We start from the raw sequence: 23,919 nt of genomic DNA on the forward strand, positions 1-23,919 counted from the left end.
TGATTCATTGTAGGAACTTTTAATAAAGAATTGTGAGTTCTCTATCATTTTTGTTTCCTTGGTTGATTTTGGTAGAGTGTTGATGTCCATAATATATAACTTTTGGTATCCTAGAACACATTACATAGGCCATGCTGCCATCAAGCTAAATGACATATACCTGCCTGTAACTCTGTGATTAAAGGCATGAGCAAATACACCCAGCTTGCCCATGAGATTTGTAGTTAGTAATCGTTCATACAATTTTTCAGATGTGTGCTCAGTATTGTGGATCTGTTTCCACTGCATCAACCTCTCAATTGGCATTTCTCTGACAAGGCTGTATCCTATTCAACATGTTCAAAATTGACACACCTAAATCTTATAAATCAAGATCCCTCTAAAATGACACAGTGATTATAAATTCTGAGTCAGAATATAAGTGCATCATGTGCCAAAATTATTTGTATATGTTTTTGAGGAAGCATATATTTCCTTTACAATGATGTTAATATGATCTTTTGTGTTATACACATGTATGGGATATTTAGGATGCTGTGACTTTTGATGATGTACATGTGAATTTCACTGGGGAAGAGTGGAATTTGCTGGATCCTTCACAGAAAAATCTCTACAAAGATGTGATGTTGGAAACCTACCTGAATCTCGAAGCTATAGGTAAGACTGCTATTTTTTTTTCTAAAGGAAAGTAATGTTTCTTGGTTAATGATGATCTCCTATTATTTTAACTGTGAATAAAGAAGATTGAGCTGAATAATTCAGTTTAACTGAATTTTAATTGTAACATTCATAATGCAGTGATAATTCACAGTACCTTGAATTTTGCCTAATTTCCAATAGTATATCATTGATTTTCTGTTACTGTGTTTTAGGCTATTATTGGGGAGACCATCATCTTGAAGAAAATTGTCAAATTAGTAGAAGACCTGAAAGGTAATTTTTATGTGCAAGCTGATACAAATTTGCCTCTGAGGAAATGTCCACATGTTCTGGAGTCTCCATTGAAAAGCAAGAGTGTCAAATAACAGTCCTTCAAGAGTAGCTCTAATTATAATATTCTGACAAAACCATATACCTTAAGATCTGATATCTGGTTAGTGTATCCATTTGATATGTAGCTCCTTTAGAGCTATGCTATGCACCTGTCAATCTGTACAGTCTCATAGTACTTAGAAATTGTATATTGAATAGAGAAAAATGTATATCCAAAACATCCAAATAAGCATATAGTCCATAGTAAGATTATAGGGATATTGAAGGAAGCAACAAATTTTTTTTTGTTCTAGAACAATGAGAAGTCATGTAGCATTCTGCCTTTGATAGACATTAGGAATATGATGTACATTTGCAACTAAGTGGTTTTATAGTTTTACGGGGAATATCTCCAAACTCATTGTGTAGAAAATCTTTATGGGTACTAGGAATTTGGAAATTTTTCTGTGTATCCTGGTTCACAGTAAAATGTGTTGTAATTCACTCTATAGGGAAAATTATGAATGTAATTAGTATTGCAAAGATGAGAGTTGTTCAAACGTTCTTCAGATAGCTGAAATATATTATATAAAAATCCCTTATATAAAGAGGATGTTATAAATATGAGCCATGTAATAACGATCACAAGTGACTTGAACAACTCATGATGAGGGAGAACACCATAAACATGCAAAGGGCTAAAACCTTAGGATCTGATGCTTTTCTACCATATACCCAATTGTAAACATAATTCAAACTGATTACATGATTCATAAGAGTAATTAATACAGTAAAGGTTTCACATGTGCTAATTATTGTTGCAGGCCTTTAAGAAGTCATAGTGGAGAGAAACCATATGAATGTAAATTCTTTGCAAGACCCAGTCATCTCCAATATCATAAAAGAACACAAACTGGAGAGAATCCATATGAATGTAATCAATGTGGTAAAGCCTTTGTAAGACCCAGTCATCTCCAAGATCATAAAAGAGCACACAGTGGAGAGAAACCTTATGAATGTAATCAATGTGGTAAAGCCTTTGCAAAACCCATTTATCTCCAAAGACATAAAATGACACATACTGGAGAGAAACCTTATGAATGTAATCAATGTGGTAAAGCCTTTGCACAGCACATTACTCTCCAAATACATAAAAGAACACATACTGGAGAGAAACCTTATGAATGTAATCAATGTGGTAAAGCCTTTGTACATCACTGTGTTCTTAAAAGACATAAAAAAAAAAAAAACACATACTGGAGAGAAACCTTATAAATGTAATCAATGTGGTAAAGCCTTTGCACAGCACAGTCATCTCCAAAGACATAAAAGAACAAATAATGGAGAGAAACCTTATGAATGTAATCAATGTGGTAAAACCTTTGCACAGCACAGTGATCTCCAATATCATAAAAGAACACATACTGGAGAGAAACCTTAAGAATGTAATCAATGTGGTAAAGCCTTTGCAAGACCCAGTCATCTCCAAAGACATAAAAGAACACATACTGGAGAAAAACCTTATGAATGTAAACAATGTGGTAAAGCCTATGCCTATCACTGTAATCTCCAATATCATAAAAGAACACATACTGGAGAGAAACCATATGAATGTAATCAATGTGGTAAAGCCTTTGCACAGCGCAGTCATCTCCAATATCATAAAAGAACACATACTGGAGAGAAACCTTATGAATGTAATCAATGTGGTAAAGCTATTGCACAGCACAGTGATCTCCAATATCATAAAAGAACACATACTGGAGAGAAACCTTATGAATGTAATCAATGTGGTAAAGCCTTTACAAGACCCAGTCATCTACAAACATAAAAGAACACACACCGGACAGAAACCTTATTAATGCAATCAATGTGGTAAAGTGTTTTCACCAGGGATAAGTCCCCAAATTCTGTGTCCTGGAGAGAAAATTAATGAATATGATCATGAATTAAGTGGGAGTTAGGAGGGTATCATAATGTAGGATATGATAGACATGGGTGCTTGGGATTATTTCCACTCTGGAGATTTTTTGTTTGTTTGTTTGTTTATTTTTTAATGCTTTTGCAAAGAAGTTTGCTGCCCTCGTCTGAAGAGTTTCCTTGAGGTTAAGGTAAAGATGTTTACATTAATTGTTTTGACAAAGTAAGTCACAAAAAGCACCGCATAGAATTTGGCATGAAAATTTTTAACAAACATAGAAACTAAGAAAGGAAAAATAAAAAAAGAAATGTTCAAAATACAAGGCATCATCAGGAAGTTGAATCCAGTTTAATCCTGTAATCAACGATATTCAATGGCCTTAAAGGAATAGTTACATTAGGACAAGACTACATTCAGCTAAACATATGGGTTTGCAGTTGTATGAAAGAGAAGTGTATCATGTTAGGAATTATTATTACCTGGTTATTGTTTTGATGTAGACATATGAAGATACAAGTATGTGTCAAATTGCCAAGGGATATATTTGGATTCTGGGTTCTGAATTTAAAATATAAACAGAAAATCTTACTTCCAGGCATGGTGTTACATGCTTTTTAACCCACCATTCACGAGACAGTGTCATGCAGATCTTTGAGATCAAGGTAGATCTCAAAGCAAGTTCCAGGAAAGCCAAGATAAGGCAGTGATATATTTGAAATATTGAAAGCTGTTGATAATGGAATGGAAGGAGCCATGTTCCAGCCACAGTAAGCAGCAGAACTCCGAGAATTTTATCATGAAGTGGTGTTGAATATTGTCAGAGAAGTTTATATTACCTCATGAGATGATCAATTCTTGGTTTTTCTTACACTTTAATCCCATTTTGTTGAACCATCACTGTTTCTAGAATGAAGCCTTCCTCACTGTTAATGGTGGACGATCTTTTGATGTGTTTCATATTTTATTTTATTTGTTTTATCTTTTAAGTATTTTTGAATCTGTGGTATTAGGGTAATTGGTCTGTAATTCTTTTTTTATCACACAGTCTTTCTTGACTGGATATATGAATAATTAGGGGTTCAGAAAATAAATTGACTAATATTGATTTTGTTTCTATATTGTTGAATACACTGAATTCTTGTTAAATCCTCTTTGAAAGTTTGGTAGGACTCTACCCTAAATCTCATAGACGTGGGCTCATATTGGGGACATATTTTTAATGAATTCTGTTTTCCTTCATGTTTATGTCAGTTTAAGTTGTTTTTCTCTAGTTTAATTTTGGGATGGGGAAACTATTGAGGAAGTTAGCTATTTGTTTTAGAATTTCCTAGTTGGTGGAATGTACCCTTTTTAAACTATGTCTTTACAACTCTCTGGATTTCTTCATTACCTGCTATTTAATCCCCCATTTTATTTTAGATTTCATTAATTTGTATATTCTTTATCTTTTAATAGGGGTTTATTTATCTTGTCTAATAAAAGGATCAAAAGACCAACTCCATGTTTCATTAATTCTCTGAATTGTTCTCTTTCTATTTTATCAATTTCATCCTCCAACTTGAAAATTTCTTGATGTCTCCTTCCTTTGCTTCTGCAGATTCATGGTCCATGGGTGTGTATTGTCAAAAATGCCTCCATGACCCTTTATAAAACATCTGTAGGGCTTTTATTTTCTCTCTGCCTAATATACACTCTGGTCAAATTTTCAAGCCATCTTGTGACCACCTTGAGACCAGGTAGCAGAGATGGACGGTGGACAAAGGCCTCCTCTTACCTTCGATGGTGTTGCAATCCCTGTCTGGGTGAGTTAGAGTAAAGCAAGCATATCGGGGCCAGCCAACAAGTGTTTGCTGACAGGAGCCTGATATAGCTGTCTCCTGAGGGTCACTGACAAACACAGAGGGGGACGCTCTCAGCCAGCCATTGAACTGAGCACAGGGTCAACAATGGAGGAGCTAGAGAAAGGACCCAAAGAACTGAAGGTGTTTGCACCCCCATAGGAGGAACAACAATATGTACCAAGCAGTACCCCCAGAGCTCCCAGGGAGTAAACCACCAACCAAAGAGTGCACATGGAGGGACCCATGGCTCCAGCCACATGGGTAGCAGAGGATGGCCTGGTCGGACATCCATGTTAGGAGAGGCCCTTGGACCCATGAAGTCTGATTGCCCCTGGGTAGGGGAATAGCAGGTAAGGGAAGCAGGAGTGGGTGGGTTAGTGAGCATGGGAAGGTGGGATGGGATAGAGGGTTTTCACAGGGGAAATGAGGAAAGGGGAGAACATTTGAAATGTAAATAAAATATAAATATAAACATATGAATATATAATATAAAATATATAAAAATATAAATGTAAAAATGAAAAATGTTAAAAAAAAAAAAAAAAAAAGCACTTGGGAGGCAGAGGCAGGTGGATTTCTTAGTTCGAGGCCAGCTGATCTGCAGAGTGAGTTCCAGGACAGCCAGGGCTACACAAAAAAACCCTGTCTCAAAAAACAAAAGCAAAAAAAAAATGTAAATAAGAAAATAGCTAATTAAAAAATTCTTTAAACAAAGCACAACATTACCTCTGATTGTGACCACCTTGAATGGATAAAGGTCAATTCACAAGTATCTTAATCACTGCTGTTGTTTGATAAAATACTCTGTCAGGAGAACAGGTTTATTCCGGCTCACGGTTCACAGTAAAGTCCCTCATGGTGGGCAATGCCACTCTGAAGTGTGAAGCAGCTGCACACTCACATCAGGTGTGTAAATAATCAGAACACCAAGAGCAATGAATGCCTGCTGCTGCTCAGCCCCTTTCCACACACTGCCCGGGATCCTAGCCAGGGAATGGTGCTGCCCACAGTGGGTGGGGCTTCCCACACCAGTTAAGATAACCAAAGCTGTCCCTTATAGCCACGCCCTGATGCACCTCCCCGTTGTTAGGATTCTGTCTAAGCTCCACCCGCAGTTACCTGGCAACAGCCAGGAATGCCCCTCCCCACTGTTACCTGGCAACAGCCAGGTAGGTCTGGTGCACTGTAAAAGGGGCTGCTTGCCCCTCCCCCTCTCTTATCCTCTTACTCTCAGCTTCTCTCTTGCCCCTTCTTGGGCTCCCCTCCCTTCCTCTTCCCTCCCCCTCTCTCCACATGATCATGGCAGCCTCTGCTTCTCTACTCTCTCCCTCTCTCTGCCTTTCTCTGCCTCTACTACCCTCTTGACTCCCCTCTCCATGCCCTGAATAAACTTTATTCTGTTCTATACCTTGTCTTGTGTCTGGTAACCTCAGGAGGAAGGGATGCCTTGGCATGGGCTGACAGAAGATCCCCTAATTACAAGTCTTAGCAGGCTTCAGGGTTCCAAGACTACAAAGAGAGTTCTGGGTGAGGTTTTTTCACTTCTTCTTCTAACTGAAAGCCCTATGAAGCCATGCCCAGCATCCTAGGTTCCTGGGATGGTCAGAAGCAGGATTCTGGTCAGTGCAGTCTACACCATCACAGGTCGCAAGTTCCAGAATTTTCTCCCTGAACAAGCTTGCCGAGGGTTGGTCTAGACCCTTTGTCTTAGATGTTGTCCACATCTTTTGGGGACACTTATTGCTTCCTCTGACACTCAGTCTGCAAGACTTCTGTGCCCTTCATGGCGCAATTCAATCTGCTGCTCTATCTCAGGTTGTCCAAGCTCTCAAGTAAAAGGGGTATGGATCCCAATCAACAATCCAGCCATCATCAAAGTTGTGGTTTGGTTCTCTACAGAAAGAAAGTGGCTGAGCCGTGGAAGATCTTGAACTCACAGCTGGCAAAACATGTGCACTCGGCAGTCCATGATCTTTAGAATCTTCTGTATTTTTGACAAAACTGAGAAGGTACTCCCTCAGAACCTTCAGGTTATCCATGGAGTATTGAGGGTAAGTCCTTGACCTTCTGATATAAAGAAGTCTCCAGTTAGTTAATTATACCCTCCCAAGCATTGCACTGTGGTAAACTGGATGTTAAACCCACAATGCTAGCATCTATTTGCATTGCCTTAGGAGACAAGATTCTGCCCAGTCTGGTGGTGCAAGACTTTAATCTCAGCACTTATAGGAATGAAGCAGATTGGGGATAGAAGCTGAGGCAGGTGGATCTCTGGTCTCAAGGCCAGCCTGGTAGTCAGACCTACTTTCAAGACAGCCAGGGCTGTACAAGATAACCTAGGCTCAAAGAATAAAACATGTAAACACAAAAAGAATGAAGCTTCTCAACATAAAATGCTATCACTCTGGATGTTGTAATGGTATTTAATTTTAAAATGAGCCAACACATTCTTCACCCACAATAACTGCAGGAGAAACAGCCAGTCTGCTCAGTGAGGTCCTTGGCAGAGGCAGCAATCTAGCTCTTTGGTAGGGTCAAGCCAGGCTATCAAGAATCTGGTCCATGCCACGGACTCTGTAGAGCAGTCTGGGCCACTTTGGGCCCAGACTTTTTGGCCACTTTTGTCTCCACAGTGTCTCCAGAGATACTCTCATTTTTGCCTCTAAGGCAATCTCTTCCAACTAGCTTTCTTAGCATCTCAATTGAGTTCTCTCTCTGCCATATGCAGGGGACCCACGTTTCACACATATCACACTACCTGTGGGACACCAGCTCTGCTGTTCCCCAATCAAGGAGTCTCAAATTACCCAGAAGAACAGACTCTCAACACTTAATTAATTTGCCAATTATATTTAAATATATTTTTAAAATGTTCAAGATGTCAATAAGGTAATAACAAAGCCATCTATGATAGTAAAAGTTCTATCCTAATAGTATAACTTTTAGATATATTTACCTCTGATTCCATCTTGGCCTTCTGTGTCTTTACCCTTTCACACTCATGGCTCCTGCATGTATCTCTCTGTGCCTCTCTCCCTAGCTCCTCCACCTCACTCCCTTCTAATCACTAGCCTCTCACCACTTCAATGTGAATGGATAGAAAAAAAATCTTTCAACATAACACAATTGTCTAGAGTTAAACATTATAGGCAACTGATTAGACAGGTAATGGGGAAAATGCTCATGGACCAGGGAGTCTATTTGGGGTTCCTTTTTTCGAGAGCAAAAGATCACATAAAATGAACTCTCACTCAATCTCTTTCCTGATAGGGCGATATATTAGATTGACCTCCAGAATGCAGTCTGTCTTATTCCACAAGAACTGTATAGGATGCAAAGTCCAAGAATCCAGAAGATCTCAGTCCCTGATGCTGGATGTCTCAGATGGTCCTCAGTAGAAGATGGAATCACAGAGAAGCAAGGTCTAATGCCAGCTAAGCAATATGACTTGCTAGCTAGCAGAAAGCAAGCAGTAAATGTGAAAACTTGTTTCCTCCGTGTCCTTATATAGGCCTCAAGATGAAGGTGTGGCCCAAATTAAAGATGTGTGTTCCAGATTCAATATCTGGATTAAAGGTGTATGTCTATTGCTAGGTGTGGTGACTCATGCCTTTAATCCAATCACTATGGGAGTGAATCATGCAGGTGGATCTCTGTGAGTAGCCTTGTCTACAAAGTGCATTCCTATACAATCAGTGGTATTGCAAATCAACCCTGGCCCATAGAAACAATAACAATCAGAATGACACAGTTATGTGACTTTCTTGCTCCATATCCAGATTAAAGGCTTGTGTCTTTCAAGCTCAAAGAGATCTGCATTGAATTGGAGTGTTCCTACTTTAAGGAATCTAATTACCTTCTACAAATTAGACAACATATCCCTTTGAAATTGTGTCCTTAAGGTTTGGATTTTGCATAATTTGTGATGTAATAAAGCAAAACCCATTTTCAGAACAGCCATGGTTACACAGAGAAATACACTCTGTGGTCTCTATTCTTCTTGCCAGAGAAGGAGCCTGGCCAGGAAATGAGTCTGGCCAGAAGGTTAAATATTTCGTGGCTGTGAGCTGCAAGCCACGAACTACTTCAACTTGAGACTTGCAGCCCAGCTAAATTCCACTGTGCTGTCAACAACTCCAAGCTGAAATTCCATAAACATTTCAGACCTCACAAGTTATTTTGTTGCTAGGTGCTATCCTTTTGCCAATGAGATCAGACCCTGCCAGACTGGTTGCAGTGAGATCCTGTGCAAACCCACAATGTGGACCCCATGCACCAAAACACTGACCAAATGCTTGGTATCCGAGTGTGAGTGTGCAGGAGATGTGATGCTGTGCTGTCAGCAGGCTGAGGCTAAATCAGACCTTGATTGCAAACAACAAAGTTGATTTTGTTTCTATGTGCTTTACTCTTAAAATGGAACCAGACTTGGCCAGGGAGGCTGTAGTGAGATCCTTTGTAAACCCATTTCCAGAATGTGTGGAGGAAACCCTGGATGAAACCCCTGGCACCCATGTGCCAGTATACAAGAAATGTGATCCAGAGCCAATTTCATTTTTTTTTAGGTCCTCACTGTTTTCTATCGTTTCTAAGTATCTCTGGGGTGTGTTGAATCTCTACACTCTCAGAAGAGTTGCCATCCATGTTGACTCAGCAGTGGGGTTCCTCAAAGTTCTCAAGGTTGTTTCCTGTGTGGTGGTTATATCATGTCCCAGCACACATGAGAACCAGATTTTCTAAGAATGCCTGAAACTTCTTTAAAAAATAACACCACTTAGTCTTCTGACCAAGGCTCAAAAGACAAAAAAAGCAGGAAAAAAAAAAAAAAAAAAAAACAGAGCGAAGCTTCTCAAATTAAGATCCTATTACTCTGGATGCAATCGTCTAGACTTAACCATTATATGCAAAGTTTAAAGTGCTCATGGGCCAGGAAATCTCCTTGGGGAACCTACTTTAAAGAGTAAAAGATCACATTGAATGATCTCTCAATCACTCTCTTTCCTGAAAGGGGAGATATTAGAATGACTTACAGGATGCAGGCTGTCTTATTCCACAACTGCTGTATAGGAAGGAAAGTCCAAGAATCCAGAAGTTCTCAGTTCCTGAGACTGGAAGTCTTTGCTGGTCTTCAGTAGAAAATGGAATCACAGACGAGGAAGCTCTAAGCCGGTGACACAATAAGATTTGCTATCTAGGAGAGAGCAAGCAGGCAATGTGAAAGCTTTCTTCTTCTGTGTTCTAATATAGGCCTCAGGATGAAGGTGTGTCCCAAATTAAAGGTGTGTGTTCCAGATTCAATCTCTGGATTAAAGCTGAGTGTCTTCTGCTGGGTGTGGTGACACAAGTGTTTAATCCAAGCACTGTGGGAGTGAATCATGCAGGTGGAAATCTGTGAGTAGCCTGGTCTACAAATTGGGTTCTAGAACAACCAGTGGTTTTACAGAGAAACCATGGTTCATAATAACAATTATCACAAATTTCTGTGGCTTTCTTGCTCCATATCCAGATTAAAAGCCTGTGTTTTCAAGCTCAAAAAGATCTGCATTAAATTCCAGTCTTCCAAATTCAAAGACATTGATTACTTTCTACATACTAAACAAAAATCCCATGAAGATGTGTCCTCAAGTATTGGATTTTGGTTAATTGGAGATTTAATCAAGTTGACAACAAAGAATAGCGACCATGGAGAGAGTTTCTCTTTGTAACCCTGGCTGTTCTGAAAACCATTTTTTAGAATAAGACGACCACCAAGTCAAAGATACCCCTGCCACTGACTCCCTCATTCTGAGATTAAAGGCACGTGTCACAGTGTCCTGAATGAAAATCCTGTCAAGAGACCTTTCCTTAGCTGGAGTCCGGAGCAGATGCTAATCCTGTGTTCCCAGCAGAGAGGTGGTTACAGGGAACAGCTAAGTGTAGAAATGAACATTCAGGACACAGAATCTCCTCTCCACCTGCCCACTCCGCAGCCCTGGTCACTGTCTCATATTTTATGTTCTGCCTTTGAGATGAACACACATAATTTTCCATCCTGTAGTCTCTTTTTCTGCACAGAAGGCAGACAGGGATCTACTGGGATAGCTGGGCTCCAGGCTGCCCTGGAAAGGAGTAATATTTATAGGGAAGCAGACAGCAGGACTTTTAAGCAGTTTGTTGAGGGACTGTCAAACCAGATGTCTTCTAAGTCAGGGATATGAAGGGCAGAAAGCCAGGGCTCTAGGTCTGCTCATGACAGAACTGAAGGAGGTCAGAAGCCACTGGTACCAAATCCCAAAAGAGCTTCGTTACACACAAGGAGTGAAAAACCAGCTCTTCTGCTCTAGGTCTAGAAAAAAAGGACATCAGCAGTGTTTTTCCTGGGATGGATGACACTGAGCTTTCTGCACTCCTTCTGTGGTGGTATTCATAATCCTGAAAGAGGTGGGGAGGTGGCAAGCAAATGATCCTGAAATCTGGTGCTTAGAAATTCATGAAACAAAGAAATAAGTGAAAAAGGCAAAAGTTATTTTTAGAGTATATAAAACAGAAACAACACACCAAGGAGGTAAGTGGCTAAAAGAGAAGTGTAGTACCAGCGAAATGTTAGTGATCTCGAAAATAGATAGGAACCAATCTGATGTAACTCATAGTAGGGTCTTTATTCTAAGTTTGGTCGGGACCCTCCAAAATACCACAATCACCTAGTACTGTTTTGATGGATGGAGAGGCCCAAGTATCTCTCTGTGGCAAGGCAGGAAGCAGGTCTTAAGTGTGCAAAGATCTAATTGGAAAGCTATTGTGACCTTTATCATAGTTGGCTGATGCTGGAAGGCAGTTCATAACCATAAATATTGCTCCCCTCTGCATAGTTGGTCATTCAGAAGAGTGTGGGCTTATAACCTGGATTTGGAGGTTTGTTGGGAGAATATCTTTAAAATGCTGTTTTGTTGAGTCTAGAGACTGGAGCTAGGTTTGAATTTTGTTGGGGGTCAACTTGTAAACTAATGCTAGGTACCAGTGCGATTGTTTACCTGAGTTTAAACTTAATTCATGTTTTCTAAAATGGAGACCAAACTAAAATTATTTGGTCTGCCATTCATCCCTTTCTCTTATGACTAGAAGTCTAAATCATGGAACTTCCTAAAGTTCCATGAAAACAATTAGTAACAGGGCTAAGTCTTTATGGAGCCCAAGGGGCATGGGTAGGGCCCCATCAATGGGAAACAGGAGGGAGTCTTGAGGTTGAATTTTCCTCCTGTTGACCAGGTTCTTTTTCAACTGTAAAGAGATATGCTGCAGATCTAGGCTGGGACTCTGTAGCACAGGGACCAATTCAGTGAAGCTCTAGTGATCCCTGAAGGGTCTCTTGAATAGGGCCAAATCTCTGAGCTAAAGCTGGCACCAAAATCATCTGGTCCTGGGCCTTTTTTGGTTGGGTGACTTTTAATGACTGCTTCTCTTTCTTTAGGGTTTTTTTTTTGTTGTTGTTTTTTTTTTTTTTGTTTGTTTTTTTTTTTTTTTTGTTTTTTTTTTTGCTACTTAAAATGTTTGCCTGATCATGATTTAAATTTGGTTAGTAGTATCTGTCTAGAAAATCGTCCATTTTGTTAAGATTTTCCAATTTTGTAGAGTACAGGTTTTTGCAGTAAGACCTAATGATTCTTTGAGCTTCCTCACTATCAGCTCTCAGGCCTCCCTTTTAATTTTGGATTTTGTTTTGGATTCTGTCTCTCTATCTCTTTGGTAATGTGACTAAGGATTGTCTATTTTGTTGATTTTCTCAACGAACCAGCACTTGGTTTTATTGATTCTTTTCATTGTTTTCTTTGTTTCTAACTGATCCCTTTCAGCCCCAATTTTGATTATTTCCTGCCTTCTACTCCTCTTTAGGGTGCTTGATTCTTCACTTTTTCCTAGAGCTTTCAGGTATTTTATTGTGATGGCTATTCCTGGCTGTCAACTTGACTATGTGTGAAATGAAAGATAATCCAGAAGTGGAGGCCACACCTGTGATCCAGATCTTGAGGCTGGAAGGCAGAGACTTCTGAGCTAGATCTTAGCAGAAAGATCTTGAAGCCGAGTGGCCATGCAAAGCTTAGCCCCAGGCAAAATAGGCCATGCATTTAATCCTGGGAGACTTAGACATCAGATCTCTGAGTTCAAAGTCAACCTGGGACAAAGCAAGTTCCAGATCCAAACCAGGTTGCACACACCTATAATCCGAGCCATACCTCCTGCTGGAGGCCTATATAAGGAAAGTGGGGGAAGGAGGAGTCACTCTCTGCCGGCTTGCAATGACTTGCCAACACATCTATTGCAACCAACCTCTCAGGATTCCAGCTTGCACAGAATATCAGCTGGAACTACTAGACTATTAGATTTCCCATTCACAGTTGCCAATTGTTGGGTTGTTTGGATTGCAGACTGTAAGTCATTACAATTAATTTCCTTCATTTATAGAGACATTCCGTAAGCTCTGTGACTCTAGAGAATCCTAACTAATATGACTTATATATTGCCGATATGAGCACTTTCTAATTTCTTTATGTAGGCATTGTACTATGAAGTTAGGACTATTTTCATTGTATCACATAAATGCACCTTCATTTTAGTTGCATTGTTGAAAGAACTGAATTTCTTCCTTTATTTCTTCCCTACCCCAGAGATCAGTGAGCAGAGAGTTGTGTAGACTTTCTGTTTGTTGTTTCTGCTGTTGTTGCAGGGTAGCTTTAACCCATGGTGCTCTGACAAGATACAAGGTGTCATTTCAATTTTCTGGCATTTGTTGATTTGGGATCCATTATAAGGTCAATATTGGAGAAGGATCCCTGAGGTGATGAGAAGAACGTCTCTTCCTCTGTGTTTGCCATTGAGCTACATCCTCAGTCACTGAAATGCCATTCTGTCTTTGAATTCAGGCAAAATACACAAGGCAGATATCATAAAACAGATATCAGTTCAATGTATTTGATAAATTTATCTCTATTGATTTAGCAGCCTCACCTGTTGATACTAGTAATATGTAGGCTAAATCTGCGACTACTCCTGTGGTAAATATATTACATATATATTACAAGGAGAAATATACAGGATATAATATAACAGATAAATATATATTAATTATTTTTTTCAGATTTTTCTTATTGTAATCTGGAGAATGTCACCTGCTAAACTCTGCTACTTGGTTGAGTATCTGAAGCTATCGCTTCTGCATCACCCTGGGAAGAGCTGCTTGGAAGGAAGGACCACTCAGTGCCCCAAATGCCTCCACATATGGCCACAGAACAGGCATGGGCCTGGGCAATGGATAATTTTGAAGACTTGAGTCATCCCTCTTGTCAGCAACCTTGGTGCTGTGGGCCTGGGAACCCCAGCATAACCACACTGCTGGACGAAGCTGCATTTGGAGAAGAGAGGGGACAGAAATGTTGTAGAGAGCCACATGGAGAGGAGCCAATGGCTGAGAGTTCAGAGAGACTTTGGGTTCCTCAAGAAGTAGGAGCTACTTCCATGAGAAGGGTTCAATGGGCTCTGAACCAGGCAGAAGATGACAGCTCCAACAGTGGTGGAGACATCCTTGCCCCAGATGAATTCTGGAGCCAAGGGGGCTCCCAGAAATGACTAAAAACAGAGCCTTAGTGAGAGAGGAACCTGGAAAGGAAAGACACCCAAGCATTGTGGAGAGCATACACCTTGAATCCTACAATATATTCACTGGAAGGAGCCAGAGCAAAACTGAACAAGAGACTCATGCTGCCTCTGTGGATTTATGAGCTGGGACTGTGCCCCACACGCCCAGGAGCCTTGAAGTATCTGTAGTTTGGTCTTCTGACAGTTCAATTAATATGTTGAGGGATTTTTCCTTAAAGCTATGTAGAATCAATGCATTCTGATGGAAAATGTACATAATTAAAATATTTTCTCTCAACCACCTGTATAATTGTATTTCACTGTCAAAATCAGGATTCAAATCGGTGGTAGGAAGTGTTCACTAATTAAGTCAGAGAAATTTCTCTGTGTGGAGTTTCATTAGGTTTGGGACGTGTAAACAAAGAGGCTTGGTAGGAACAAAAGAGTGGTCCACCCACTGGGATTTCTTATATTGTTCTCTAGAAGAGGGCAGAGTGGAAGTGTGGGTAAAAGCGATTGGGCAGGGGAATGGGGGGTGGGAAGCATGGTAAGTTACCTGCAGTTTATAATGACAAGAAAGGAACAATCTGATTGTAGATCTTTCAAACTGGCAACCAAGAGGTGACAGATGACCAGGTCCAGGCAAGCACAAAACACTTCCCTTTAATCCATGCCTTTAATGTGTAAGGTTGACTGTCACATCCACCAAATGGGGCTCATGAATGGGGTCCAAGGAACAGGAAAGGCCCTTAAGGTTGTAATCAAATACCAAGCACTTCCAGGGGCAGTCACGGTGGTGCACACATTTAATCGTAGCACACCAGAGGTAGACAGGTCTCTAGTTTATTGTTGGTTTATTTGTTTCTTTGTTTGTTTTAAATAGTCCAAGCACTTGCTTGGCTATGTGGAGAAGTCTATGTGCAGAGAAATGGTGAAGATAGGTAGCAACTCTCCGGAAAAGGAAATAAGTCCTTATGCTAATAGACTTACAGGAAAGGTCTCTGAGCTGGTCAGATCAGTGAAGGAATCAAACACAATGGAAAGCACCAACTGAGACAGCTAATCTTCCTGTCCCACTCTAGGATGCCCCTTAGTTCCGCATGCACAGGAGTGAAACAGCTTAGGGTAGTTGTCAGATAGGATGTAGACATGACTAATCTGTCAACAACTGTCAACAACCGCAGTGTCTGAGATTTGACAGTTCAGAGATGCCTGACTTAGAAGGTGTACTGGCTGGGTATTTTTTTTTTTTTTGTCAACTTGACACAGGGTGTAGTTATCACAGAGAAAGGAGCTTCAGCTTGGAAAGTGCCTCCATGAGATCCAGCTGTGGAGCATTTCCTCCATTAGTGATGGGGAGTAGCCTTGTGGATGGTACCAACTCTGGGCTAGTATTCTTAGGTTTAATAAGAGATCAAGCTATGCAAACCAGGGGAAGCAAGCCAGTAAGAAACATCCCTCGATGGCCTCTGCATCAGCTCCTGTTTCCTGACCTGCTTGAGTTCCAGTCCTGACTTCCTTTGGTGATAAACAGCAATTTGGAAGTGTAAGCTGAATAAACCCTTTCCTGCCCAACTTGCTTCTTGGTCAATATGTTTATGTAGGAATAGGAACCCTGACTAAGACAGAAAGGGTCTGGAACTCTAAGGACTATGGTGAGTCAGATGAGATCTGCATACCTGAGATCTACAGTAAGGTAAATTTTCTTTTGTTTTTGTTTTTGTTTGTGTTTTTTCTGTGTCTCTTTGATTGTCCTGGCTGATTTCTTCTAGAACAGTTTTTCAGAATAAAATCTACTGGCAGGGACAAGAACTTTCTTTTAAATTCCTTCCCTGAATGCCCATCCAAATGCCCATAAAATTCCTGCCTACTATTTTCTGTTTTCTTGGCGGATATATTTCTACAAGAAGTCTGAAAGCTGAAATCTTTTTCTGAGAGGTAAAACCGTTCCTGTACTCATGAGTTGGAAGGGAAGGGGATGCTATTTAAGTGTCCTCCTCACGCTGACAGCTGTGTGATCACTCTCTAGCCTGTGACATGACTTACTTCGCAGCTTAGGTCTTTCTGGGGGGGTGGGGAAATGATGCCTTAAAATTTCTGGGAATACTGAAAAGATGAAACTGAAACTCACAGTCCAAGAAAGTACAAAACCAGTATCTTGGAATCACAGCGGACGTTGACCATGCTGCCTGAGTACTAGCACCCACATCTTCAGTATGGTGTCGAGAACTCAGTGGGCACTGGAGAGAAAGAGTGGGCTGCAGAATGAGAGCAACTAACTTCCCAGGCATTATCTTGTGCAGGTGAAATGCCAGGAGAAAGAGCTTATCTGACTCTCCCAGTTGCTGAGCACTGTTTTACACAGATGTTTCCTTTTATACTCCAGAAATGCAGCAAGGACTGTCATTCATATCCGTCCATCATTCATTTACTCCACTCACTATATATCCATGTTTGCCCTAGAATTCTCTGTGCAAATCAGACTGACCTGGAACTCACAGGGATCCACCTGCCTGCGTGAACATACCTACTTTAGATACATTTCCTGCTGAGAGGTTAGACTTCCTGGAAGACTAAGAGGTAAAGTAAGGCTTATAAAATGAGAAGCACTTCCAAGACTGGACGCACATAAAAGACACCCTCTCAAAGCTAGGTGGCTTGGTTTTCTGTGTTAGGTCCAGCACTACAAATTGGATGCAGAAATGTGCTCTGGAAATTGGTAAAAATAGAAAAATTCACCTGTGTAGAATGTGACACCTGTGGTGTCACAGACCTCTTATCCCTTTTGTGGAGAGGCAAGGCCATGTGAATCTGTGTTCAGGGCTAGCCTATTCTATAAAGAAGAAAGAAGGTCTAAAATGGAAGTTTCAGATGGCCGCTAGATAAATTTGGAGTGGAAGCACATTGTTAGATCTGTCATCATTCATGCTGATTCAGCAGAAGGTTGTCTGCTGTGTGCCGGTTATCTTATGGCCCATCGCACATGAGAAAATGGATGCCTGAGGTCCCTCTTAGGACTTCCTTAAAAAAATACACCTGTTACTCATGTAACCAGCATTAGGAAACTGTAGAGTATCCTCATGTGTGTCCAATACACTCTTCATCTTTTCCCTTGGGTTATTTTAAGACGAATGTAAACTTCCAGGTTTTAAACACTTTTATTAAGAGAGCTGTAAACAAATAAAGAAACAAACATCACATGGCTGCAAAGACACAAGTGTCCTGTGTGTGCCTTTTCTGACACAGCTGTCAGAGCAGCTGACACAAGTTCCCCTAATTGCAAGTCTTAGAATACATCAGTGTTCCTGGGTTCCAAACAGAGATCTGGGTAGCTTTTTTCTCCCCCTCCTCCTCCTCTTCCTCCTCCTCCTCCTCCTCCTCCTCCTCCTCCTCCTCCTCCTCCTTCTCCTCCTCCTCCTCTTCCTCATCCTCTTCTTCCTCCTCCTCCTCATCCTCCTCTTCCTCCTCCTCCTCTTCATCCTCCTCCTCTTCCTCTTCCTCTTCCTCCTCCTCCTCCTCCTCCTCCTCTTCCTCCTCCTCCTCCTCCTCCTCCTCCTCCTCCTCCTCCTCCTCCTCCTCCTCCTCCTCCTCCTCCTCCTCCTCCTCTTCTTCTTCTTCTTCTTCTTCTTCTTCTTCTTCTTCTTCTTCTTCCTCTTCCTCTTCCTCCTCTGCTGCCTCCCCTTCCTCCTCCTCTTTTTCTTTCTCCTCTTCCTCCTCCTCCTCCGCCCACTCTTCTGGAAGCTGTGCCCAGCAGCCTAGGAATCTGGGACTATCAGAAGCAGGGTCCTGGTCAGTGCTGTCCCCACCATCACAGGTCTCAAGTTCCAGGCCTTTCTCTCTCATTAGGCTAGGTGAGGGTTGGGTTGGATCCTCCATATCTTTGTCTTTGACCACATCTCCTGGGGACACTTGTGGCTCCCTCTGACTCTCACTCTGGAAGACTTCTGTGGCTTTTCTTATGTCACGATTCATTATGTGGCGGTATCTCAGGTAGTCCAAGATCTGAAATACACAGGGAGAGGAGTATGGATCCCATTCAACAGTCCAACTGTCCTCAGGGAAGATGTTTGGGTCTCCACAGACAGAAAGTGGCACAGATGTGCAAGATCCTGTACTCAGGACTGGCAAGACACATGTACTTGGTAGTTGATGCTCTTCAGAATCTGATGTATTTTTGAAAAAACTGAGACATAACCACTTCATCACCTTGGCTTTATCCATGGACCACTGAGAGCAAGTACCTGCCCTCTGATACAGAGACGATTCCAGTAAATTAATTATACCCTTCCAACCATTACACTGCTTGTATCTGGGTTTTACACCCATTATCCTAGCAGCTATTGGCATTGCATAAGGAGTCAAGGGTCTTCCCAGGTTGGTGGTATAAAGCTTTAGTCCCAGCACCTATGAGAAAGGAGCGGGAACAGAGGCAAGGACAGGTGGATCTCTGATCTCAAGGACCCACTAGTTGTCAGACCATGTTTAAGGACAACTAGGGCTACACAGGAAAACCTAGGCTCAAGAAACAAAACAAGCAAACCCAAAAGGAGTGAAAATAATTTCACTATGGATGCAATTGTCTAGAATTATTAAACATTATAGGCAAGTGAATAGACAGGCAATGTAGAAAGTGCTAAAGGGCCAGCAAATCAATCTGGGGTGCCTGGTTTACAGAATAAAAGATCAAATAGAATGACCTCTCACTCCAGCTCCCTTTCCTGAAATGGGATATATTAGAATGACTTACTGGATGCAGTCGACCTTATCACACAGCAGCTGGATAGGAAGCAAAGTCCAAGAATCCAGAAGTTCTCAGTCCCTGAGGCTGGATGTCTCAGCTACTATTCAGTAACAGCTGAAACCACAGACAAGCAAGCTCTAATGCCTGCTAAGTAATAAGACTTGATAGCTAGGAGAGAGTAAGCATGCAACATGAAAACTTGCTTCCCCTGTGTTCTAATGTAGGCCTCAAGATAAAGGTGTAGCCACAATTAAAGGTGTGTGTTCCAGACTCAATCTCTGGATTCAAGGTGGGTGCCTTCGGCTGGGTGTAGTGAATCATGCCTTTAATCCAAGCACTATTGGCTTGAGTTCTGCAGGTCGATCTCTATGTGTAGCCTGGTCTACAAACAGTGTTCCTATATAGCCAGTGGTATTGCAGACAAACACTGGCTCATAGAAAAAATAACTATCACAATGACACAGTTATGTGGCATTCTTGCTCCATATCCAGATTAAAGGCCTGTGTCTTTCAATCTCAAAGAGATCTGCATTGAATTCATGTGTACCTACTTCAAAGAACCTGATTACCTTCTACAAATTAGACAACAAATCCCTTGAAGTTGTGTCCTTAAGTTTTGGATTTTGCATAATTCTTGATGTAGTCAAGTAAAAGCGATTTTCAGGACAGCAATGGTTACACAAAGAAATACACTCTGTGGTCTCTATTCTTCTTGCCAGAAAAGGTGCCTGGCCAGGAAATGAGTCTGGCCAGAAGGTTAAATGTTTCTTGGCTGTGAGCTGAAAACCAGTAACTGCTTCAACTTGAGACTTGCAGCCTAGCTAAATTCCACTAGGCTGCCAACAACTCCAAGATGAAATTCCATAAAGATTTCAAACATCACAGGTGATTTTGTATTTAGGTGCTTCTGTTTTGACAATGAGATCAGATCTTGCCATGAAGGTTGCAGTGGGATTCTGTGCAAACCAAAGATCTGGACCCCATGAACCAACTCATGGACCAAAATGCTTGGTATCCAGGTTATGAGTTTGCAGGAGATGTGATGCTGTGCTGTCAGCAGGCTGAGGCTAAATCAGACCTTGATTGCCAACAACATTGTTGATTTTGTTTCTATGTGCTTTACTCTTCAAATGGAACCAGACTTTGCTAAGGAGGCTGCAGTGAGATCTTTTGTAAACCCATTTCCCGAAGGTGTGGAGGAAACCCTGAATGAAACCCCTGGTGCCCATGTTCCAGTATACAAGAAATGTGATCCAGAGCCAATTTCATTTTTTGTTTCAGATCCCCTCTGTTTGCTATTGCTTCTCTGTGTCTCTGGGGTGTGTTGAATCTCTACACTCTCAGAACAGTTGCCATCTATGTTGACTCAGCAGAGGGGTTTCTCAAAGTTCTCAAGATTGCTTCCTGTGTGGTGGTTATCTTATGGCCCGAGAACCATATTTCCTAAGACTGACTGAAAACTTCTTTAAAAAAAAAAAATCACCATTTAGTCCTCTGACCTAGGCTCAAAAGACAAAAGAAGAAGGAAAAAATGGAGTGAAGCTTCTTAAATTAAGATCCTATCACTCTGGATGCAATTGTCTAGACTTAATCACTATAGGCAATTGATGAGACAGGCAAAGAGTAAGTGTTCATGGGCCAGCAAATCTACTTGGGGAGCCTACTTTAAAGAGTAAAAGATCACATAGAATGATCTCTCAATCATTCTATCTTTCCTGAAAGGGGAGATATTAGAATGACTTACAGGATGCAGTCTGCCTTATTCCACAACAGCTGTATAGGAAGGAAAGTCCAAGAATCCAGATGTTCTCAGTTCCTGTGGCTGGAAGTCTCTGCTGGTCTTCAGTAGAAGATGGAATCACAGACAAACAAGTTCCAAGCCGGCCAAGTAACAAGACCTGCTATTTAGGAGAAAGCAAGCAGGCAATGTGAAAGCTTTCTTCCTATGTATTCTTATGTAGGCTTCAGGAAGAAGGTGTAGCCCAGATTAAAGGTGTGTGTTCCAGATTCAATCTCTGGATTAAAGGTGAGTGTTTTAAACTGGGTGTGGAGACACATGCCTTTAATCCAAGGACTGTGGGAATGAATCATTTATGTGGATCTCTGTGAGTAGCCTGGTCTACAATCAGTGTTCCAGGACAGTCAGTGCTACTACAGACAAACACTGTTTCATGATAACAACAACAATCACATTAACAAATTTCTCTGGCTTTCTTGCTCCAAATCCAGATTAAAGGCCTGTGTCTTTCAAGCTCAAAAAGATCTGCATTAATTTCCAGTCTTCCAACACCAAGACATTGATTACTTTCTACATACTAAACACACATCCCTTGAAGGTGTGTCCTCATGATTTGGATTTTGTTTAATTGGAGATCTAATGAAGTTGACAACAAAGAATAGTGACCACGGAGAGGGTTTCTCTGTGTAACCCTGGCTGTTCTGAAAACAATTTTGTAGACAAAGATAGCCACCAAGTCAAAGATATCCCTGCCTCTGACTCCCTCATTCTGAGATCAAAGGCATGTGTCACAGTGTCCTGCTTGAAAATCTTGTCAAGAGTCCTTTCCTTAGCTGGAGTCCTGAGCAGATGCTAATCCTGTGTTCCCAGCAGAGAGATGGTTACAGGGAACAACTAAGTGTAGAGATGAACATTCAGGACACAGAATCTCCTCTCCGCCTGCCCACTCCCCAGTTTCTGTCGCTGTCTCATATTTTATGTTCTGCCTTTGAGATGAACACACATAATTTTCCATCCTGTAGTCTCTTTTTCTGCACAAAAGGCAGGCAGGGATCTAGCTGGGCTCCAGGCTGCCCTGGAAAGGAGTAATATTGATAGGGAAGCAGACAGCAGGAATTTTAAGCAGTTTTATTAGGGACTGTCAAACCAGAGGTCTTCTAAGTCAGGGATATGAAGGGCAGAAAGCCAGGGCTCTAGATCTGCTCATGGCAGAACTGGTGGAGGTCAGAAGCCACTGATGCCGAATCCCAAAACACCTTCTTTACACACAAGAAGTGAAAAACCAGCTCTGCTGCTCTAGGTCCAGGAATATAAGGACATCAGCAGTGTGTTCCCTGGGATGGATGACACTGAGCCTTCTGAACTCCTTCTGTTGTGGCATTCATAATGCTGAAACAGGTGGGGAGGCAGACAAAGGATCCTGAAACCTGGTGCTTAGAAATCAACAACACAAACAAAGAAGTGAAAAAGGCAAAAGTTATTTTTAGAGTATATAAAACAGAAACAACACACCAAGGAGGTAAGTGGCTAAAAGAAAAGTGTAGTACCAGCGAAATGTTAGTGATCTGGAAAATAGATAGGAATCAATCTGATGTAACTCATAGTAGGTTCTTTATTCTATGTTTGGTCGGGACCCTCCAAAATACCTCAGTACCTAGTACTGTTTTGATGGATGGAGAGGCCCAAGTATCTCTCTGTGGCAAGGCAGGAAGCAGGTCTTAAGTGTGCAAGGATCTAACTGGAAAGCTATTGTGACCTTTATCATAGTTGGCTGATGCTGGAAGGCAGTTCATAACCTTAAATATTGCTCCCCTCTGCATAGTTGGTCATTCAGAAGAGTGTGGGCTTATAACCTGGATTTGGAGGTTTGTTGGGAGAATATCTTTAAAATGCTGTTTTGTTGAGTCTAGAGACAGGAGCTAGGTTTAAATTTTGTTGGGGGTCAACTTGTAAACTAATGCTAGGTATCAGCGTGTTTGTTTACTTGAATTTAAACTTAAGTCATGTTTTCTAAAATAGAGAACAAACTAAAATGATTTCGTCTGCCATTCATCCCTTTCTCTTGTGACTAGAAGTCTAAATCATGGAACTTCCTAAAGCTCCATGAAAACAATTAGTAACAGGGCTATGTCTTTATGGAGCCCCAGGGGCATGGGTAGGGCCCCATCAATGGGAAACAGGAGGGAGTCTTGAGGTTGAATTTTCCTCCTGTTGACCAGGTTCTTTTTCAACTGTAAAGAGATATGCTGTAGATCTAGGCTGGGACTCTGTAGCACAGGTACCAATTCAGTGAAGCTCTAGTGATCCCTGAAGTATCTCTTGAATAGGGACAAATCTCTGAGCTAAAGCTGGCACCAAAATCATCTGGTCCTGGGCCTTTTTTGGTTGGGTGACTTTTAATGATTGCTTCTCTTTCTTTAGGGTTTTTTTATTTTATTTATTTTTTATTTTATTTTTTTTGCTATTTAAAATGTTTGCCTGATCATGATTTAAATTTGGTTAGTAGTATCTGTCTAGAACATCGTCCATTTTGTTAAGATTTTCCAATTTTGTAGAGTACAGATTTTTGCAGTAAGACCTAATGATTCTTTGAGCTTCCTCACTATCAGCTCTCAGGCCTCCCTTTTAATTTTGGATTTTGTTTTGGATCCTGTCTCTCTATCTCTTTGGTAATGTGACTAAGGTTTGTCTATTTTGTTGATTTTCTCAAAGAACCAGCACTTGGTTTGATTGATTCTTTTCATTGTTTTCTTTGTTTCTAACTGATCCCTTTCAGCCCCAATTTTGATTATTTCCTGCCTTCTACTCCTCTTTGGAGAGCTTGATTCTTTCCTTTTTCCTAGAGCTTTCAGGTATTTTATTGTGATAGCTATTCCTGGCTGTCAACTTGACTATGTGCAAAATGAAGGATAATCCAGAAGTAGAGGCCACACCTGTGATACAGATCTTGAGGCTGGAAGGCAGAGACTTCTGAACTAGATCTTAGCAGAAAGATCTTGAAGCCGAGTGGCCATGTAAAGCTTAGCCCCAGGCAAAAAAGGCCATGCCTTTAATCCTGGGAGACTTATACAATCAGTTCTCTGAGTTCAAAGTCAAC

The 23,919-nt window shown here is 41.1% G+C and overlaps 1 pseudogene; it reads left to right on the top strand.

Annotated features, from left to right (window-relative positions):
- The first annotated feature begins 542 nt into the window (after window positions 1-542).
- The window catches only part of LOC127673242 (zinc finger protein 431-like), a 109,060-nt pseudogene continuing 85,683 nt past the window's right edge, over window positions 543-23,919 (top strand).

Source organism: Apodemus sylvaticus, chromosome 22, assembly GCF_947179515.1.
Source record: "Apodemus sylvaticus chromosome 22, mApoSyl1.1, whole genome shotgun sequence".
NCBI classification, from domain to species: Eukaryota; Metazoa; Chordata; class Mammalia; order Rodentia; family Muridae; genus Apodemus; species Apodemus sylvaticus.